The sequence below is a fragment of the Lissotriton vulgaris genome, chromosome 3_1, assembly GCF_964263255.1.
Source record: "Lissotriton vulgaris chromosome 3_1, aLisVul1.2, whole genome shotgun sequence".
NCBI classification, from domain to species: Eukaryota; Metazoa; Chordata; class Amphibia; order Caudata; family Salamandridae; genus Lissotriton; species Lissotriton vulgaris.
Window position 1 is genome coordinate 1,024,021,408 of NC_141689.1, and position 22,030 is coordinate 1,024,043,437.

The 22,030-nt window shown below is 39.4% G+C and overlaps 1 protein-coding gene across 1 annotated transcript in view; it reads left to right on the top strand.

Annotated features, from left to right (window-relative positions):
- LOC147727327 (G protein-coupled receptor 54-like) overlaps positions 1-22,030 on the top strand; it is a 912,640-nt gene that overhangs the window by 436,573 nt on the left and 454,037 nt on the right. The gene's annotated exons all lie outside the window — the stretch shown is intronic.

Genomic DNA, 22,030 nt, shown 5'->3' on the forward strand with positions numbered 1-22,030 from the left:
ACTGCCTCCTTCTCGTGACCCTGCCTGTTTGTCTCTCCCCCCCCCCCACCCCCCTCCCCCTGTGACAGCTTCCAGGCGCGCGCACACAGCCGCACCCAAGCATTTCACAGGTCTTCAAAAGACCATTAGCATGTTAATGAGGCTCTTTTCACCTCACAGCGCTCCTGCAGCCCCACTCTGACTACGGCGGAAATCGCCCGGCCCCCACAGGCAACAGAGTCTCTGAGTCGAGCTCTGGTTGCAGACAGCCTTTAATAAAATTTAAAAAAACTCGGGTACGATGTCTGAAAGGTCCGCGGGCCGCCAGGGAAGGCTTGCCGGGCCGCCACTGGCCCGCGGGCCGTACTATGAGTACCCCTGCTCTATAGGGATGTTATAAGGAGTATGTGGAATATATCTAGTTATGTTTCTTAATTTGGAGGTCACAATCTTTTCAAAGATTCCTATTTCAGGACCTACTTGATCGAGGGTGGGAGTGAACACTGACTTAGGAGCCAAACCGGACTTATTGTGTTCAGTAGTGTCACATTCTCTATTGGAGAAAAAGCTTTTAAGCCGAATTTTACGGAAAAAGCTTACCATGTCATTGAATAACTCAAATGTATTCAACCCTGAATGTGGAACAAATGAGAGCCCCTTTGCTAGAATGGAATAGGTTGCAGAACTAGCATCATGACTACTTAGGTTAAATATGGGATTTGTTTTTACTCCCTCCAGTACCGGGCATTTCTTGTTTCCATGTATCTGTCCGCATTCAGTTGATGGTCCTGGAAATGCGGCTGATATTGTCCCTGGGGTTGATAAGGTTGGTTCTGTGGGTATTGTCCCTGAGGCTGATATTGTTGGTTTTGTTGAAATTGATATTGGGATCGATATTGTGTTTGATAATTTGGTCTCCAATTGCTTCGCTGTTGGCACCTCCCTAAAAAAGGCCTGTAACCTTGATTCGTTCTGAAACGGTTTCCCCTGGGTTGGTAGGGTGAAATGCTAGCATTACTCCCTGAATCAGAGGAATTAGAAAAAGTGGTGAATTTATTGGATCTAGATTCCGGATGGTATGTCATATTATCTTGATCCATTCCATCTGATTGGCCATAGAAATTATCAGCTAGATAAGGATACACTTTTTCCTTACTGAAAAAACAGATATCTTTCTGAAGTTTGTCCATCTTTCGCTTAGTTAGATATTCACTATATGAACTAAGGTCCATTTCTATGTCATCTAACTTCTTATATCTAGTATAACAGTGGAATTTTTGATTTTATCCTCAAGTTCTGTGATTTCCTGTGCTAATTGTGTCAGGACTTCCCTTACAGTCTCTACAATAAGCATCATTAGGTCCCTCGAGCATCTATTTGCAATGAGGGACCAATGCTCTAGAAAGTGTTTAAGATGGACAAATAAACCAGGGATATTTTTTACCTGGAGACCTTGAGGGATCACTCCAGCTTTAAGGTAATCTAGTATAAACCTACCATGGAGTTCGATTCTTTTTGTTTTCTTTTTCAAAGCTAGTAGTTTTATAAGATCACCACTTTGCTCTTCATTAGTGGTATTTCTGGTTTCAAAACTTACAGATGATCCTACCATAGATGCAAATTCTTCATCACTGAATCCATAAGATTTTAGTGTAGCCATAGTATAATATAGGACAAACGAGGATAATTGTTTTAGATATTACACGCGTATCCCTATATGCGAAGAGACTAGGATGACAGAAAAAGAAAGAGGTGGAGGAGGAAAAGGAACAGTGACAGTTGGAAATGACTTGCAACTAATATAGATAGAGACAGTATCGTTGGAATTAGTTTACAACTAACCTATAGAGATACATGGAAGATTGCTGACTATTAATTCAGTAATTGATAAATCGATAAACTGCAATTAGAAGCTGACATTGACAACAGCAGGCGAGGGGTCCAAATATGTTGAACTATGACAACCCTTTCTGTCCGTCTTAGACTCTAAATTCCGGGAAGTCACCTGACCCCGATACCTCCGCTTACTGCCCCTCTCTGATGCACAACAGACAGAGAAGTGATTAGGGCCAAGTACAGTTTCAGACAGCTTAGTGGACATGGAACACAGGTGGAGGTGGTGAGGGAGGGCGGGGGGTGGTGAGGGAGGGTGGGTTTACAAAGTTTTTTCCCCTTTTTTCATTTCCATTTCATGTAAGGTTTTCCTGTTTTGGTACAAGCCCAATGTTATGCTTGCGGACCTGGCTTGGCCTTTTAAGCCATATGCTACTCAATGCCAATGATATGACAGCTAAACCTGCATGGTTATATTCGTGTATGTTGAACATTTCAATAAAGAGATTTAAACCATAAACACACTTATGCCCAATTACGATGCCGTTAGGAAAGCATTACCACTGAAACGCTTTGGGAATGAATCCCGACTGACTCAGATCGGGAGAGTCCGACCGACCGATTATGAAGCATCCGGATGCTTCCAAACATGATTGACTCAGACTCCCATTGACTTCAATGGTAGCCTATGTTCTGACCGAGTGCATAGGCTCCCATTGAAGAAAGGGGTGGCTGGGGTAACGCGGGCATCCTGTGGTGGGCACCCCTTAGTGCCAGCCACACTGTACATGGCTGGTAACAGAGGACCCATGGGTCTCCCCATGGACCCAATTGGAAAGGCTATGGGCCCCCGAAGTCTGATTCAGACTGCTGATTCGAGTCGGACGGCACGATTCGGAAAGGATGTCCGAATCCAGCATCGTACTTGGTCCTTCAGAAACGCGGCTCGTAGAGAAGTTCGATTCTGCTCTGTACGGCTTGGTCATTCCAAATGCCGTCGGGTTTGGATTGAGATATTCCTAAGCCCTAACTCACATCGTACTTGGTCGGTTGGAAACCTTTCCGATTCGATTGGAAAGACACGTTCCTGAGATGATTCGGACAGAGCTAATGCCTTTAGGGCGCCTTCCTAACCTCATTGTAATTGGGCCCTTAGTTGCAACGTAACTTTTTTAACGTTTACATTGACAATATCCCTAACACCTCACCTTTCATGTTAATATAGTTCACTTTCTAATGGCCTAAGTTAACACAATAAAGTATTATATGTAGGTGTGAATGACCCATGATTATAATACACCCCTACAAATAAAAGAGCAAAATTTGTGCTCCAGCACATGCTAGTGCCAACCCAAACCTCTTGTACACTACTTGTCTCCACGGAAGTGATGCTCATTTCTTGCTGTCTTTCTTTGCTTGGGATTCCATTTAGGTGATTTGCAATTTGAAGATAAATGCATGCTTTAGTGATTTTATTGATGTGTGTGAAAACTTGCCAGTAAAACACTTCTAACTGGCTGCTCGTACCTAGGCACAGAAATGCTTTAAATCATGGGCAAAGTGGGCTCTAACCTAGGGCTCCCAGCTTCCAAGGAGTCGCCCCAATTACCTTTCAAGGCAGCCCCACGCTGTCTGGAGTTACAAAAAAATTAGATTTCTATTTTACAGACAAGGCTGGGATAGCTGTATATCCATTTCTGAAACAGGAACCAAACCCCTTAAAGATTGCATTACCTTTTAAAAAAGAGAAGAAAAGAATACATGTCAGCTGGAAGAATTTCTATTTGCCTGATAGAGCTCTGTGGAAAGATGTGTGCCTCCCTTTCTGTAGTGAATACATAAGACTGGCAAGATGCTTGATGGGTTAAGAAAGATAAGCTCTTGATTATCTACAATCTCAAAGGAATTCTTTTTAAGTTTAAAAGTGAATTTTATTTGGTAAATATGCAAAACACAATAAAATAAGGAATGTAATCCTCAATAATCGTATAATGATAATGTTCAGATATAAGAGAGAAAACCAGAAAGGAGTGAAAGGGAGGGGGGAAATCATATACCATCGAGCAAATGCTGTATCTAATCAATGATTATAGCCTACTTTATACCACCATGCCAGAAAAGATACAGAAGACGCATCCTTCCATGACTTGGTAATCTATTGAAAAGCAACCACAAGCAACCGCAAGGAGCAAATAAGTTATACAAAAATCACTAGATTGCTTCCTGAAATACTTCCCAGGAAAATATGAGTTAAATAAAATGGGACATGTGAGTGAAAAATAGTGTTTATGTGTTGCCAGGTTCATATCCAAACGTTATGGATAGGAGGACATTCAAATAGCATGTGTTTAAGATCTGCTGGAGAAACAGTGCATGAACAACAGGTAGAGGGAATATTGGAATTAATTTTATGTAATTTAGCAGGTATCATTAGAAGCCTATTATAAATGAAAAACAAAGTTTGAGTGGTATTTGCGGCTCTAGAAGACGTCCTTATTGTAGTCCCAATTTTATTCCATACTAGAATGGGGAAATAAGTTTGCAAATCAGACTCCAACAACATTCCACCTCTGTTTTAGCTCAAGTAACTGAAAAGGAAGTTTACTATTTATAAATTTGAGACACAGAAGTAGAACTACACAAGATAGACTTCATACTAAGTGTTGGAGGGATGAGCATAGGATTAGGGGGTAATTGATTATACGGATTTATCATGGATCCTTATATATGTAATATAACAAATTGAAGAATTTAAAAACTGAGTTTTATTACTTTGATAAGACATGAAAATTGGTTGGAAGTCCTCACAACAATTTTTAACAAAAAGGAAGAAATACTGATAAGAGATAATGATAAGGGTTTATGAGAAATAGGAGATATACTCTTTAAAAAAAAGAGAAAAAAAGATTTTCAAGATCTACCCATGAGGGATAGGTTATAGAATCATTTTCTGATAACATAAAGGAAGATTATTTAAGAAAGAAATAGTTATGGGAAGAACGAAAATCCAGAAAGTTGACCCCTCCCATATATTTAGGTCTTTTGAGTTTACAGATAGATATTCTAGCTTTTTTATTGTGCCATTAAAACTTTGATAAGCTATCATATAGTTTCCCATAATGTTAACGAGGAATATTTATAGGAATTTTGGATAAATAAAACCATATTATAGGTACTAACATCATTTTTATAGTACCTATACGACCCCACCACAACCTCACTATGATAAAATTAGGAGAAGCCATTTAGGTGCAGATAAAATTAATACTGAATGTAATTTTTTCAGGTTTAACGTGACAGTTTCTTTAATGGAAGCACTGAACCACAGTCCAAGATATTTAATTTTATCTGAATTCCAGTGGAAAGAAGAAGTATAACCTGCATGAAAACATAATTTATTCAAAGAAAGGATTTCACATTTATCAGCATTTAGTTTATAACTTGAGACAAAAGCAAAGTTATCTACTTCTGTCAAAAAGGCAGGTAAAGAAGTTTGTGACTGTGAAATAAAAATTAAGATGTCATCCGTATAAAGTGAAAGTTTTAAGTGTTTGTGGCCATAGAGAAAGCCTATAATATGTGAGCTCAACTTAATTTTTATTAAGAAGGGTTCTAGGGTACGAATAAACAATAGGAGAGATAGGAGGCAACCTTGTCTGACACCTCTATGAAGATAGAATGATGGAGATATAAGTCCATTATTTAAAAATAGAGGACTTAGGAGAAGAATACAGCAAAGAAACATAATTGATACATTTCAAGCCCAAACCAAACTGGGAAAGTGTGGAAAAAATAAAGGACCCATCCAAAGAAACTGCTGCCAAATAATGTTTATATGTCTTAGATTTACTTAGGACATTAAAAAATATTCTCGTATTATCTGATAAATGCCTACCTTTAATGAAACCAAATTCCTACTTCACAATTAATTGAGGTAATAAAATATCCAAACGAAGGGCAAGTATTTTTTCAAGTATCTTATAATCTAAAGTGATTAAAGAAACAGGCCTATAGTTTTTGCACAAGGTATGGTCTTTATTTTTTTATTAGGGATACACGTATTAAAGCATTCTGAAAAGATCTACCAGATTTCTGGGTAGAGATAAAGTAAAGAAACAATTGATGTAGTTCAGGAATAAGAAGTTTAGAGAAATTAGCATAAAATACTACAGTGAACCCATCAACCCTAAGCGCCCTTCCTTTCTTAATAGCATTAATAGCCATAAGAATTTCAATAATCTGAATATCATCATCTAAAGGGGCAAAATCCACATTGAGAGATGAGGGAGGATTAATGGAGGATAAGTATTGAAGAATATCCTCGCTGAGAATGAGATTCGGGAGTTTAAAGATTTTGAAAGAAACAAGTAAATTCTAAGAGAATATCTTCATTTTTATGAGCAACGATTTTAGTAGAAGTTAGAAGAGAATCAATCTTGGTATGATCTTTTTGAATCTTAGAAAGAAATGTACCTGCTTTGTTTTGATCGCCATAGTATTTTCACTAGATTTAAACAAATACGAATTAACAATTTCAGTGGAAAATGTATTAAAAGCAATTTTAGCCTTGATGAGTTCCTCAAGGCAAGATTTAGAACTTGTAGACTAAAAAGAATGCTCTAATTGTTTAATACGCAGGTTAAGTGATTGTATAGTATTACAAGTGGGTTTCTTTTTCTGAGCTACGAAATAAATAATGAAATCTCTAGAGGCAGCTTTAAAAGTGTCCTAAATAATCTGAGGAGAACTACCTTGGGTTTCATTTTCTGGAAAAAATGTGTCAACACATTTTTTAAAACCATTTGAAAAATTAGGATCCAAAAGAAGAGCATTGTTGAATCTCCATCCTCTAATTCCCGGAATAGGTCGAAGTAAATCTAAATCCAGTGAGACAGGAGCATGGTCTGAAATTAATATGGACCCTATAGCAGAGTGATATACAAGTTGTGTAAGTGATTTAAAAATGCACAAGTAATGAATTTGAGATTGAGAAGAATTCACAGGAGAGAAAAAAGTAAATTCTTGAAGAGTAAGGCTACATAATCTCCAGGCTTAAACAAGTTTGATGTATAGTAGATGTAAATTGAGAATGTACACGTGAGGGAATGAATTTAGATTTAGAACGTCTATCAATAATGGAGTCAAGAACCATGTTACAGCCTCCCCCAACTAATAAATAATCATCATTACACATCATTAATTTGGACAAAACCTGAGGCCAGAGCAATTTATCAGGGTTAATGAGAACACATAAATAAAAAATAGGCATATGTATTTTATCAACTAATGAATAAGCAGAAACCCATCTACATTCATCATCAGCATCCTGACCTTTAATTTGAATATGTAAACATTTGTGAAAAAGAATAGCTACACCATTGTGTTTCCCTGCACCTGGAGAAGCAAATATATGTCCAACTCATTGGCGCTTGAATTTAGAATTTCCTTCTGAGTTACATGAAATTCTTGCAATAAAACAATGTCACCTTTTAGACCAGAAACTTGTGATAGAACCCTTTGTGTTTTATAGGTGATCCTAAATCTTTAACATTCCAAGATATAAATAACAAAGCCATCTATATAACAAATAACAAGTTTAAAACCTTATAAAAATAACAAAATTCAGCAAAGTGCATTAATGTTATATATATAATAAGATTTATCAAAAGAAGAAACAGCAATATATCGATAGAAGGGGGTAGTATATGAGAAAAAAACATGTTCATGAAATATTAAGAAATAATTAATACATAGAGATAGAAGGAAAAAAAGAATAAGAAAGAAGAAAGAAAGACAAGAAATACATAATAAGCATATGGAAATTTGAGGAAAAAAGTCATATGAGGGGATTAGAATTTTAGAATAAAAATGGAAAAGATAGAGACATAAATATGTAAATAATAAACAAAAAGACATACCATATACATACAAAGAGAACAAGGGTGGTGAAGCCACATAAGGAAGATGACACAACCTACCGGGAAACTCCAGGATGAAAACAGGAAAAAGAAAACACCATCCAGACGGATTAAAGATCACACCATGAAGACCGCACCTAATATGAGAGAAAGAAAATATGACAGAGAGAGAAATACAATAAGACAATAGTAAAACAGGAGAAAAGAAGAAAAATATATTTAATGACAGTTTAACAAAATATTCAAATGGTAGATAATCGGCAACTTCCATTTTCTCCTCTCTACAATTATCCAAGAACTGCTTTGGAAGATCAGGATCCTCATAGTTTGTGGTTTTATTTTTATAAGTCATCTTAAAGAAGCAAGGATAAATAAAGGCAATATCTGGAATTCAAACTCCGAAGCGCAGTTCTCACATCCAAAAAACGTCATCCTCCTATCTGCCGTTGCCTTAGCCTAGTCTTGAGAAAAGAAAAGAGCAGATCCATGCTAATATATTTTACCTTTAAGTTTTGCCGCCTGTGAAAACTTTTTGTAAATCAGTATACTCAAAAAATAGAAAATTATGCCTCTTGGATTGTTTGATGAAGGTATTCGTGAGTATGAGCCAGACAATGTGCTCTTTAGTTGTTCAATGCTGGAGGTTCAGGAAAACCAAGAACTTTTGGAAGAAAGGATTAAAAATAGGAGCAAGGATTAGAGCCTTCGAGTCTCTCCGCCAGACCATATACAAGTTGTTGTATCTGTTGTGATTCTCAACGTTTTCCACTTGTTGTTTGAGATACAAAATCTCCACATGGCTGGAAGGTACCTGGTTCACAACTGTTTGAAAAGAGTCTACTCAATGTTCTATTTGAATAATTTTGTTTTCCGTATTGGACCATTTATCATCGAGATTCTGAAGGCGCACATTTGTTTCTTTCATGCATGGTTTGAGCGCTCATATCTCCTCAAGGATTAACTCCATAGATATTGGTGGTGGAGATATAAACGGTGAGGGTGGATCCTTTTTGACTCATTTATTTGCCTGTGAAAGTGTCAAAAAGGGGGATCACTTAGACACGAGCTTAGAAGTGGGAAGAGGAGTGTTAGGTGGTGCAGTTCCTACTTGAAGGAATAGCACTTTGCTCTGACTCTTCCATTCTATCCTGAAGAATACTAAAGGGGTTTAAGTCCACCAACGATGGAGAGATGGGGGGGCCTTCAACCCTACATTGAGTAGATTTTATTTTCCCATAAACAATGTAGCATAAGTAGCAATTTTGTGAATTAATTTGAAGGAACAGACAATGACCTGAACAATTAGATCAAATTCCAATAAAATCCAAAGAAAAGGACCATTCTTCAAAAAGTAATAAATTCCACAAGGAGACTTAAAATAATAGCAGTGAAGATTAAAAGAAAAAATGTGCGGTTGTCAGTGGAAACTCATACACAAAAACCATAGTTTTCATCTTGCATAAGCAAAAAGATATTGTAATAAAAAAAATTCCTCATAAATAAAGTAATTTTTAATTTTGCTCTGTAAACACTGTAAATAAGCGTTACATTATGTGATGTTTAAAGCACTGAGGAGAGCGCTTGAGGTGGCAAAGCAGTAAAAACCAAAATGGTAGCAACAAGTCCCGTTAGGCAAACGTTCCTGACAAAGAAGAAGAAATGCAATGGTTCTTGCTCACATTGGACAATCTCCTTGGTTTGAAAATCAAGCAGGAGTCCTTCATGTCCACAACGCTCCATTCCAGGTGATGCAGAATGGAAGGAACCCCCTGGAGAATTCCTGTTCCCCAGTCTGTCGCGGAGCCTCACCAAAGGCGGCCATCTTCAATGGCATCAAAGCCACGCCCCCTTGCCTGTGGATCTTTTAATCCAAAAACTAGACAGTGAAGAGGGGCTGGTAACTGAGTATGCCTCATCTACCTGGGAAAAAAATAATGGAATGGATATTTGTTCAGCTTATCTATGTAGAACGTCTGCCCTATATCTGGAGAGTGAAGCAGCACACACAGACTCAGGAAGCTGGAACTGCTGCAGGGAAAACCCAAGAAGGTGTGCCCACAGAATATCGAGATGGGAATATTTATGGTATGAAATATCGTACCCAGGATGTTGAGGGCAAAATATCAAAAGGTTAGCAAGTAGAGATTTTCTATGCCTAAATTCATACAGGCCGAACTGCTGAATGGAATTACATCACATTTGGCAAACAGTGATAAAAAATGAAAAACAAGAAAAGGTAGAAACACCCTGATCCCCTAGACCTGCTCAGGGCCCAAAAAATGTTTAAAAATAATTTTGGCGGAATTCGCGCTGGGGTCGCGAATCCCGCTAAAATTATAAAAAAAATTGAAGCGCGGGCTCCCGCGCTTCATTTTAATGAGACCCCTGCCCATAAAATAATAGCTGGGGACTACGGGGGCCCCCCGCAGCCCCAGGGCTATGCTCAATATGTGCGGGGGCATGCGGTTCCTCCGCAACCCCGGGACCGCCACCTCCTGGGGCTTATTTATTAAACAATGTGTGTGGGGTCCCACCCCACCCATGCTGCCCCGATCGATCGCCGTAGTGACCGCCACCCCAGGGCCAGCTCCTGCAGTGTCTCGGGTTGCCCACCCCCTGGACACTGCTGTTTGCTATGGCAGGACGGGAGCCATGCGGCTCCATCCCTGTCATAGAAAACACTGGTTTCCTGCTCTCTCTTCCAAAATCCAAAGCAGATTGCTTTTCCACAAGGGGAGCTGCATCTCAGCAGCACCCCATGTGGAAAAGCAATGCTGGCTCCCGCAGGAGGCGGGGAGCCGGCGGAACCATTGGGGCATTGGTGCCCCCCCACGGTCCCCCACCAAAAGACCCGGCCCAGGAGGGGAGCCACGCGGCCCCCTTCAATATACATTTTTTTTTAAAAAGAGGCAGAGCCCGGGGATGGGGTCCCTGGGGTCAATAGAGGCCTAAGGAGGGGGCCCACACAGCCCCCCTCCTTTAAAAATAAAAATTCAAATGTGACCATGCCCCAGGGGATGAGGTCCCCGGGGACCAAATTGGCCTCAGGAGGGGCGCGTTTTAAGTTGGGGGATTAAGTCCCCTTGAATCCTGAAGGTCCCTGTTGGCCAACTAGCCCACCAGGTACCTCTAGTAAGCACAATAGAGTTGCATTGCAGCGAGGTGTAAAAAGGGGCATGGCCCCAGACCACTTCTCTGCAACGCACCCCTGTGGAGCTTACTGGAGGTACCTGGTGGGATAGTTGGCCCCCAGGGACCCTCAGGATTCAAGGGGACTTAATCCCCCAACTTAAAATTCACCACAAGGTGTTTTTGCACACTTGTCACATCAGGTCCCGCCCCCTCCCTTCACTACTGTGCAAACGGGCCCTTTGGCGTGTCATAATTTGGGGTCCAACTAGCCCACCAGGTACCTTCAGTAAGCGCCACAGAGCTGCGTTGCAGAGAGGTGTAAAAAGGGGCATGGCCTTGGATTATAGGAGTACTTTCTAACGTACTTTTACTTCCATTTGTGAATTGGCCCTGGAATGTTTGTTATAAGACAAACAATAAATCCTGAGCTAAAAGTTCTTCAATATCAAAAGACAAATATCGAGTCCAAGGCTTCAAAATATCTTCATTGATCTTCATTTATTTTCATTTTCAATAGAATCCAACCTTCACCAATAAAGAATTTAATAACCGCTGCCAACACGTGTTTCGTCTAGGTCGTGAAGATCAAGAAAAGTTATTTCGGAGCGACTGTAGTTAATGGTAAAGGTCATATTATAAGAATTATTGTTCATATAATCAAAAAAAATCCAAAAGTTGAGTCTCACTGCCTGTCCAAATAAAAAGAAGGTCATCAATATATCTTCCATAATAGTTGATATGTTCGTGCCACACGGCACCACCAGGGCCCCAGATATGCGTCGTTTCCATCCACCCCATATAGAGGCAGGCGAAAGACGGCGCAAATCTAGAACCCATGGCTACTCTGCATTTTTGACGGTACCATTTGTCATTAAAAAGGAAAACATTATTTTCCAAAATCATTTTAGACATAGTCAGTAACATGTTTGTGTGGTCCAGTAATTCAACTGGTCTTTTGTATAAAAAGTATCCCAATCCTAAAATACCCTTATTGTGTCCAATATTGGTGTATAATTTTGAGACATCCATAGTAACCATGAACATTTCTGGCTCCCAACTAAAATCATTGAAGACATTAAGTACATCCTTCGTATCTTTGATATAAGAGGCTAGGCTGGTAACATGTGGGCGTAGAAAAATGTCTACGAACTCTGATAATTTTTCAGTAGGTCCCCCAATCCCAGATACTATGGGTCTCCCGGGTGGATAAGTAGTATCCTTGTGCACCTTTGGTAAGGTGTATAAACATGGGAAACGTGGGCGGTCCACTGTAAATATTTATATTCATTGTCAGATAGAATAGTCTCATGATGACAAAGTTTCAGGTAGTCATTCATTTTTGTCACTATTGAAAATATAGGATTAGAGGATAATTCAGTATACCAAGCTTGGTTGTTTAATTGGTTCAAAATTTTCTGATCATATTTGAATTTGTACATTAAAACAACATTTCCTCCCTTGTCAGCTTCTTCGACTATAAGGGAGGGACCTCTGCCAAAGTTTTAAGGGCTGATCTTTCACCTTTTGTTAGATTGTTCCTATAGGGAGATATTTTTGATGTAGTGATCTTTTTCTCTAATAAGTTTAGTTCTTGCATTATGATCTTATAAAATGCATCGATATTGTTGTTAATGGCAAGTTGTGGGGTCCATTTAGATTTGTTTTTTAGACCACTATCTTTGCTGTGATTAGTGCAGAAATCGAGTTCCTGCAAAACTCTTTGTAGTGTGATAGGATCATTTTCCTTTTCAGTGATAGAAAGAAGTAATCTTGTTGCTTCTACATCATGAATAGTCACATCCCCCCATACTTGTTTGGAAGATTGATTAATTTCCACGCGAGTTGCTGCAAAAAACATTTTAATTTTCAATTGTCTGATGAATTTGTATACATCAATTTTCACATCAATTACATTACGTATACCAGTGGGACAGAAGTTTAAACCCTTTTTGAGTGCTGTAAGGGTTTCTTGAGAAAAGTCCCTATCAGTCAAATTCATTATTTGAATATCATTAGTACAGTTCACCTCCCCTGATTGGCCCGCCATGATCTGGTCTGATACTGGGTTCTTACGCCTGAGTTTGCGGCCGCCCCCCTTTACCTCTTTTGGACCCACAGCGCCCTCCCCTCTTTGGTCCTGTTGTCTCGAATTGCCAATTTTTATACGTTGGACCTCCTTTAAAAAAGAAGAGGAAGAGGTTGGGGGTGGTATTCTATTTGCCTGATCTTGATTAGTGTTGCCAGTCCCTTCGTCCCCACTTACTGATACACTACTGAAGGATACAGTATTTAAGCTAATAGTCGATGCAGTCTTACTGTCCTTGTTAGGAGTATCACTCGTAACTAATGTGTCAAATTGTTTGGCAAAAGTAAAAACCCTGCCCATGGTATAGTCATGTTCGTCCCGTTTTAGTTTCCGCGCCTTCCTCTGTTTAATGTCGTCCTCATATTTACTCAGGATCTCATTTAAGATGTCATAATTTTTCTTAGTACCTTCCGCTTTCTGTAAATCCACTATCTCCTTTTCCAAAATGTCCACTTCCTGAATAATTTTGGTCACCTTTCTCTCAGAGTTCTCTATGAGTAAGTTCATCAACCTCATAGAGTTGCCAGTAAGTTCTTTTTCCCAGATAAGGAGGAGGTCCTCCTCCAGGTCATCATATGTGGGAAAAAGCTGCGATCTGAGACCACGTGGGACTCTATCTAACCTTTGATATTCTTTCAATGTAGCTCCGTCCCACCATTTGTTGATCTCTTGTTTTTTTAAACGCTCTAACCTTATAAATTTAGATTTTAGTCCATCATTGGATCTAGGTGCACCTAGAGCCACAGCTTTATTAACAGAAGCTACAGCGTTAAGACTTTTAAAGAGGTCATTCGCCACTTTGCTGCGATCATTACGAGAACACATCCTCAATATGTATGAGGCACTAATGCCACAAAGCCTCCCTGCAGCACCCCCAAATATACAATACAACAAAGAGGACAGGTGAATGAGGGTAAATTGCGGAAATACTGTTAATATGATACAATATCCGGTAAGCTCAAAGGATAAGATTCTGGTCACCCAGCCAGAATCAAACAATGTGACTTGAAACAGGCCACAAATGTAAAGTTATAAGACAAACAATAAATCCTGAGCTAAAGGTTCTTCAATATCAAAAGACAAATATCGAGTCCAAGGCTTCAAAATATCTTCATTGATCTTCATTTATTTTCATTTTCAATAGAATCCAATCTTCACCAATAAAGAATTTAATAACCGCTGCCAACACGTGTTTCGTCTAGGTCGTGAAGACCAAAAGAATTTGTCAGGGCTGTAAATGTTACAATAAATATGATCATAATTCTATTCCACTTGAGTTATATCACATAAGAAGCATGTTAATAACAATCCTTAATAAAACAAAGTGGTTTCAAAATTACAGTCAAAATATTGCTAGCTGTAGTGACTTTAACTGAAAGGGCCCTGCAAAATAGACCCTCCTAAGCTAACACATATATTATATCAATAGACAGAGATACTACAACTGTATTCGCTACTTTGTCATTATATCCATTGAAATTAATATCACAAATCTTTTAAAAATTTGGGAAACGAAGAGTAAAAGAAATGGGGAAGGGGAAAAGTGCGGAAAAAGCCGGAAGAAGAGATAGTGCTATAGTCAAATGACCATAGTGATGTAAAGTAAGAGTGTGTTAATCACAAAAGGACATGAGCAAAGTAGTGTATAGTTGTAAAAGTGTAAACACGATGACACAGAACAGAAATAATAGTGCGTAGATGCCAAAACCAGAACCATTGTCACTCACCTAGTAGTGATAAGATTATATATAGACCTAATAGAATAGACAAGGTCAACGTATATATAAAAATCGCTCACCATGTAAGTCAAAAGGAGGAATTACGTAGAGATAATGAGAAGAATGCCTTAGTCCATAGCCAGCAACAACTCATATACTGAAAACGAAGATTTAGATGGTCATTGTTCAGCACATACGTGGAACCCTCCAATAGTAAGAACTAAGTCTTGAAGTACAAAGATTGCTAAACACAATAACGGACCATCATTCAAGTACCCAAAGATGAGTAAGGAATGTATATAACACTCACTCCATTTCAACTGTTTTCCAAGATCATAAGTACATAAGTTCCATAAGCCCAGTCCTAAATATCGAACAAGCCGTATCCGGGTCACTTTGGTGAAAAATAAAGAATTCACTCCTGTCCTAAAACCAAGACAAAAACATACTCCATGTCAATAATTAGGCCGAAAGGAAAATATAATTTCCACCAAGCAATAATAAGAGTAACAAGTTAAAATATTTGGTTGGGGCCTCTATCCATGAAGTCCGACATTGAAAGGGTACTAATTCGTAGTCGTAACTGATATTACTCTTAATAAAAATAATGACCTGAACAATTAGATCAAATTCCAATAAAATCCAATGAAAAGGACCATTCTTCAAAAAGTAATAAATTCCACAAGGAGACTTGAAATAATAGCAGTGAAGATTAAAAGAAAAAATGTGCGGTTGTCAGTGGAAACTCATACACAAAAACCATAGTTTTCATCTTGCATATGCAAAAAGATATTGTAATTAAGAAAATTCCTCATAAATAAAGTAATTTTTAATTTTGCACTGTAAACACTGTAAATAAGCGTTACATTATGTGATGTTTAAAGCAGTGAGGAGAGCGCTTGAGGTGGCAAAGCGGTAAAAACCAAAATGGTAGCAACAAGTCCCGTTAGGCAAACGTTCCTGACAAAGAAGAAGAAATGCATTGGTACTTGCTCACATTGGACAATCTCCTTGGTTTGAAAAGCAAGCAGGAGTCCTTCATGTCCACAACGCTCCATTCCAGGTGATGCAGAATGGAAGGAACCCCCTGGAGAATTCCTGTTCCCCGGTCTGTCGTGGAGCCTCACCAAAGGCAGCCATCTTCAATGGCATCAAAGCCACGCTCCCTTGCCTGTAGATCTTTTAATCCAAAAACTAGACAGTGAAGTGGGCTGGTAACTGAGTAAGCCTCATCTACCTGGGAAAAAAATAATGGAATGGATATTTGTTCAGCTTATCTATGTAGAACGTCTACCCTATATCTGGAGAGTGAAGCAGCACCCACAGACTCAGGAAGCTGGAACTGCTGCAGGGAAAACCCAAGAAGGTGTGCCCACAGAATATCGAGATGGGAATATTTAAGGTATGAAATATCGTACCCAGGATATTTTGGGCAAAATATCAAAAGGTTAGCAAGTAGAGATTTTCTATGCCTAAATTCACACAGGCCGAACTGCTGAATGGAATTACATCACATTTGGCAAACAGTGAAAAAAAATGAAAAACAAGAAAAGGTAGAAATGCCCTGATCCCCTAGACCTGCTCAGGGGGTCCCACAAGCAATGTTCCCTCTAATTTTTTTCCTCTGTGTGCGGCAGTGGATGGTCTCTGTGCACTCTAACCATGGCTATGTGCACCAGGAACCAGACCACGCGCGTTTGCAGTGCCAAATGTCACTCCAAAAGTGAGATGGTGCATTTTCACACATACGGCGCCACGTTAAGGGGCTTAAGGTTTCCTTCTTTCTTTTTTTAAACCATGACTGGTTTTAAGGTTTATGTATGGTCATGTGCATTGTAATGTTTTCTTATCATCTGTTTTTTGTCAATTGTGTTAATGTACGTTCACTGTTTGAATTGTGATGTCTCCCCTGTTCTGAACATATGTGAATAACTATGCTAAATTAAAAAATAATGAATAATTGAGTAGATAAATACTCCAAACCATGTGACTGTTTCTTGGTTTGCCACATGATAATTGCATAACAGGAATGTGATGACTAGATGCTCTTTGTTTTTCTAATAGTAGGTTCTTTCTAGTTGTTGTTTAGGGCCATAGCCCCTTTGATATAAAATCTTTCTAAAACCGGCATTTTCAGAGTTGTGACCTAAAATATGAATTTACAATTGAAGAGAATTTCAAATTACAATTATGCACACACCAAACAAGGCATTCCTACCTGCTCCAAAACAAAATAAATCACTTATTAAATATAATTAGGTAATCCAATGTTATTGTTATAACTTGTGTTTCCCTGCTGCTCAGCTTGTATGTATGATGTGTGGAATGTTAGATGATTGGAATGTTGGTGTGCTGTGAATGTCAGTTGAGTGAGGGCTGAGCAGCAGGACAGCTGCTCCTGATGGGGTTAACTTTATAACTTAACTAACTAACTTAAATAAAGTAACTTAATCCATCTTACATGAAGTATCCATCTTCCTTTTGAGTACAACATTTTGGCGACATTTGGGGACTTTACTGAAAAGAATCAACGCGTGCAAAGGAAAAAGACTATTTGAAAACTTCATTCTGACCAAGGAAAGAAGGAAAAGGTACTGGTAAAGAGGAAGAAAGAAGACTAAAGGTAACAAAAAAAAATAATTAAGTTTGGATGAAAAGTGCGTGTGTGCCTGGCAAACAAACCCCATCAGTGACCCAGACATCGGTCGCCCTGAAACCAAGGTTTGCCAGATTGGATTTGTTTAATTTACCAACGGAACGGAACCAACGCTACCTTTTTAGACACCTCACACGAGTCCTCGAACGACCGTTAAATGGCGTCGAGTTTATTGGGGCCCCGTCAAGTACAAAGGGAAATTGGTAGATGCACTTGAGGTACGCCTCTGTGCGGTCGCTCCTCTCACAAGTGAGGGGGGTATTTCTGGTTTAGGGATCTGACACCGGTTACGACCTTGCCGTTGGCCCTTAACGTTAGGATGTACAATTTCAAGTCAAATGTTTTGCAGGATGTTAGTTCGGCTAGGAGAACCTTTGTATTAGAGATCTGTTAAGGTTAGCCAAACATCGTAATGTGGAAATGAAATTGTACATTATATGAAACTGTTATTTTAATGTTTTCTTTTGTTTCATATTTTAATAAATACGGCCGGGAAGGGTGACTCCCTTCCCGCCTTCCAAAAGCTCAAGAACTATTTCCGGTTTCCCAATTCTTGGGGATTGTGTTGAGAGGGGGTGGCGGGTATCTCGGCCATATGAGATGTGTGCTCTGTCACTGTTAAAAGGAAATAAAACTGAGGCAAAGCTGAAGAAATTAGCGCTGTTACGGTTCAAATGAAAGTGTGCTATGTCACTGTTAAAAGGAAATAAAGCTGGGGAAAGACTGAAGAGATGAGCGCTGTGTCCGTTGAAATGGAAAATAAATCTTAGCAGTAGCGCTTAAAAAAAAAGGGAAGAAAACCCTCTCAAGGCAATACGGATTAGCGCTTTTGTGTTTAAGATCGTGGACCAGCATGTTGGCAGTGTATGAACATTTCTAGGAAGGAAGAAATCGGCACTTTCCTAGGAGCGAGTCCTCGAGCATTATTTGTAAGTAAACTTAAAGGGTGGCTCGAGCGGAGAGGCGCGCGTGCAAACAAAAGACTCACTGTTTGAATCTTTGGAACGATGCAGTGCGTGGAAGCATTCTTCAGCGGCGCTGCAAGAAGCGGAAGCTGCGACATCTTGGTAAAGCAATCGAGAGCAAGAACAGGAAGCGAGTGTCACCACAGGAAGCGGCAGTGACGCAGTGAGACTGTATTGCTTTACTTGTTACTAGGCAACCCGTATTTGCAGAGCAGTGCGTGTGGGTGTGACATGAAGATACCTGTGAGTTGTGCAGTAACAAGTGCCTACCTACCTTTAAGAAATGAACTGGGAACGTGTAAAGAAAACTCAGTACCTGCATTTTAAAAGGAAGCGAGTGTTACCACAGGAAGCGGCAGTGACGCAGTGAGACTGTATTGCATTCCTTGTTTCTAGGCAACCCGTTTTTGCAGAGCAATACGTATGGAGAGACATGAACATATCTGTACATATCTGAACATGAACATATCTGTAGTGCTGAGAATCACCACTGTAGATGTCAACTGTATCAGCAAAGGAGAACTATAATGTTATTATGCCGATGCAGACACTTCGATAGGACAGTTGTCGCTAAATTTTCATGTACAGTGCATTGCTAAAGGTGCTCTTGAGGATGGGTGTAGTTTACTGCTGTGTATGAGTGGAGATCTAGGGGATGTCTAATATTTTGCTTTCTGTGCGAGGGCTATGTTGGGGTTTGATGTATCTTGGGTTGTTACACAAATAGTATTGTGTGTGGGTCGTGTTTAGATGTCAGGTGACCCATTAACTCATGTTGGTTGTGGCTATGTGGTATATGGTCACGCTTTGGTTATTTGAGGGCTATGCTGTATATGGTCACTCATTGGTCATTTTGTTTTGTGTTGGTGATTGTTTCACCGGGAGTTATTACACAAGTGGTGTTGTGTGTGAGTGTGTCTAGATTTTTAGGCAACTCATTACTCTTGTTTGTGGGGGCTATGTGGTATATGGTCACCTGTTTGGGAGTTGAAGTTTATTTGACAAGAGTTGTTACACAGTTTATATTGTGTGTGAGTGTATCTCGACTCATTAACTCAAGTTGTGGCTATGTGGTATGTGGTCACATGGTTGTTTGAGGGCTATGCAGTATATGGTCACTCATTAATTATTTTGTTTTGGTGTCGGTGATTGTTTCACCGGGAGTTGTTACACAACTAGTGTTGTGTGTGAGTCGTGTTTAAGATGTCAGGTGACCCATTAACTCATGTTGGTTGTGGCTATGTGGTATATGGTCACGCTTTGGTTATTTGAGGGCTATGCTGTATATGGTCACTCATTGGTCATTTTGTTTTGTGCTGGTGATTGTTTCACCGGGAGTTATTACACAAGTAATGTTGTGTGTGAGTGTGTCTAGATTTTTAGGCAACTCATTACTCTTGTTTGTGGGGGCTATGTGGTATATGGTCACCTGTTTGAGAGTTGAAGTTTATTTGACAAGAGTTGTTACACAGTTTATATTGTGTGTGAGTGTATCTCAACTCATTAACTCATGTTGATGGTGGCTATGTGGTATGTGGTCACATGGTTGTTTGAGGGCTATGCAGTATATGGTCACTCATTGGTTATTTTGTTTTGGTGTCGGTGATTGTTTCACCGGGAGTTATTACACAAGTGGTGTTGTGTGTGAGTGTGTCTGGATGTTAGGCGACTCATCAACTCATGATGTTTGTGGGGGCTATGTGGTATATGGTCACCCTTTGGTTGCGTTTGTATGGTTGGTTATGTGAGTACTTTGGTGTGCGCGTTGTTTCCTGATACTAGTTATGTTAAGTTTGTTCCTTTGTGTCTTCCTCGTTATACTGGTCTGGCCAACTTGTATAATTAGTGGCATAAGGATATAGGATGAAGATAGTTATCCATCTCAGGAAGTAATGCGTGCGGGATGTGTTGTTAAAATTTTATTGTGTTGTCAATTGGTACTTTGGTGCATTATTTTAATATCTCTGACCATGTGTACTAGAGTGCATTCCATTGACAACAATTTTATTGCTTTTTGCAATTGTACCCATAACGAAGGGAGATATGTTATAACTTGTGTTTCCCTGCTGCTCAGCTTGTATGTATGATGTGTGGAATGTTAGATGATTGGAATGTTGGTGTGCTGTGAATGTCAGTTGAGTGAGGGCTGAGCAGCAGGACAGCTGCTCCTGATGGGGTTAACTTTATAACTTAACTAACTAACTTAAATAAAGTAACTTAATCCATCTTACATGAAGTATCCATCTTCCTTTTGAGTACAACAGTTATCCTATGGGAGAGGTTGGCTTTGAAATAGTGAACATTGGATTTGAACGTTTTTCACTACCTGGGCATGTAAAACGTAAAAGTATATATCCGCCTTTTTAAATACAACACTTCCTGCCTTCTGGGATGTTTAGGGTCTACCTTAGAGTGACATATGCATTAAAAAGGAGGGTGGTTTTGGCCTGGCACAATGTTTATATTGGCAGTTTGAAACTGCACATACAGGCTTCTATGGCAGAGCTGAGCCATATTTTAAAGGCCAACATAACTGGGTGACTAAATAAGTGCTGCAGGCCCACTCTTTGCATATAACTGACCAGCCATGGGTAGACGGTAACTTTACTAGGGATTTACAATTACATTTAAAATGACATTATTTGTGTAAGACAGTTTTACCATGCTCACAAGCACTTTAGCAGTGGAAAGTTTACAGAGTTCTAGAGCCAACAAAAACTAATTCAGCGAAACAGGAGGAATGAGGATAAAACATTTGGGGAAAACCACACCAAGGATGCCAGATGTGACAGGAAGGATATGGTTTGACTAGCATTAAACAATTTGGTGAACCAGGCGTAATACCACCACAGTGCATGACTTCTTGTTTCTAGATTCATAATGTTCTCACAACCCCACGTGTTAGTGAGTGGTCTATGTGACTGAGTGTTCTCTAACCATGGGTAAAATCAAATTATTGTTGGGTTATGGTATTGTTTTCTTATCAAATAATTGCTACCAATGTTTAGTGTAATTTAAGTTTTCATATCTCTGTAAAGGAAATGGGTAGAAAAATATGTTGAGAAAGTGATTATCTAAGAGCACAAAATTTGTCACAAGGGTAGGCTGTGATTAATTAACAATAACATGCCATTTGTTTTCATCGTTCCCATCTTGCTCATTAGACAACCGGGTGTGAGTGGTTCCATGGTGAGATCCGGGACTACTCTCACCAAGGAAATGCCACTGTGCTGTGGAACCTTCCCAGACTTTTAATAGAGTTCACACTCAGCATATTTTGGAAAAGTTGTAAAGTCAGAATTAAACGTCAAATCTCCTAGCACTATGGCTAATGTCATTGTCCCAAATTTCGTGGAGGAGGTTGGGTGTTTGTGTCAGCCAACCTCAGTGAATTGAGCACCTTGTTTGGGGGTCTTTGCACTCACTACCTTAACTGAGCCTGATTCTACCACTCTTATGGCTTACAGGTAAGTGGCTAAAGGCATAAGAAGATTGTGAGGCCTAAGATTCTATTTCATTTCAGTTCAATAATCAGGTTACTTCCTTTGTACACTTGACTTGCAAAAGGGAGCAACATAAAGCAGAGAAGGCTTACCCCAGCCAGGGTGCAGGAGAGGGATCATGATTCAGATAGAGCATAATACAGTACTATCAAATTTGTGACTCCTCTAGATACTAGGAGGTTGGTTTAGAGGGCAGCATAGATTGAAACTCTCAAAATAAATCCATAACTCACTGCCCAT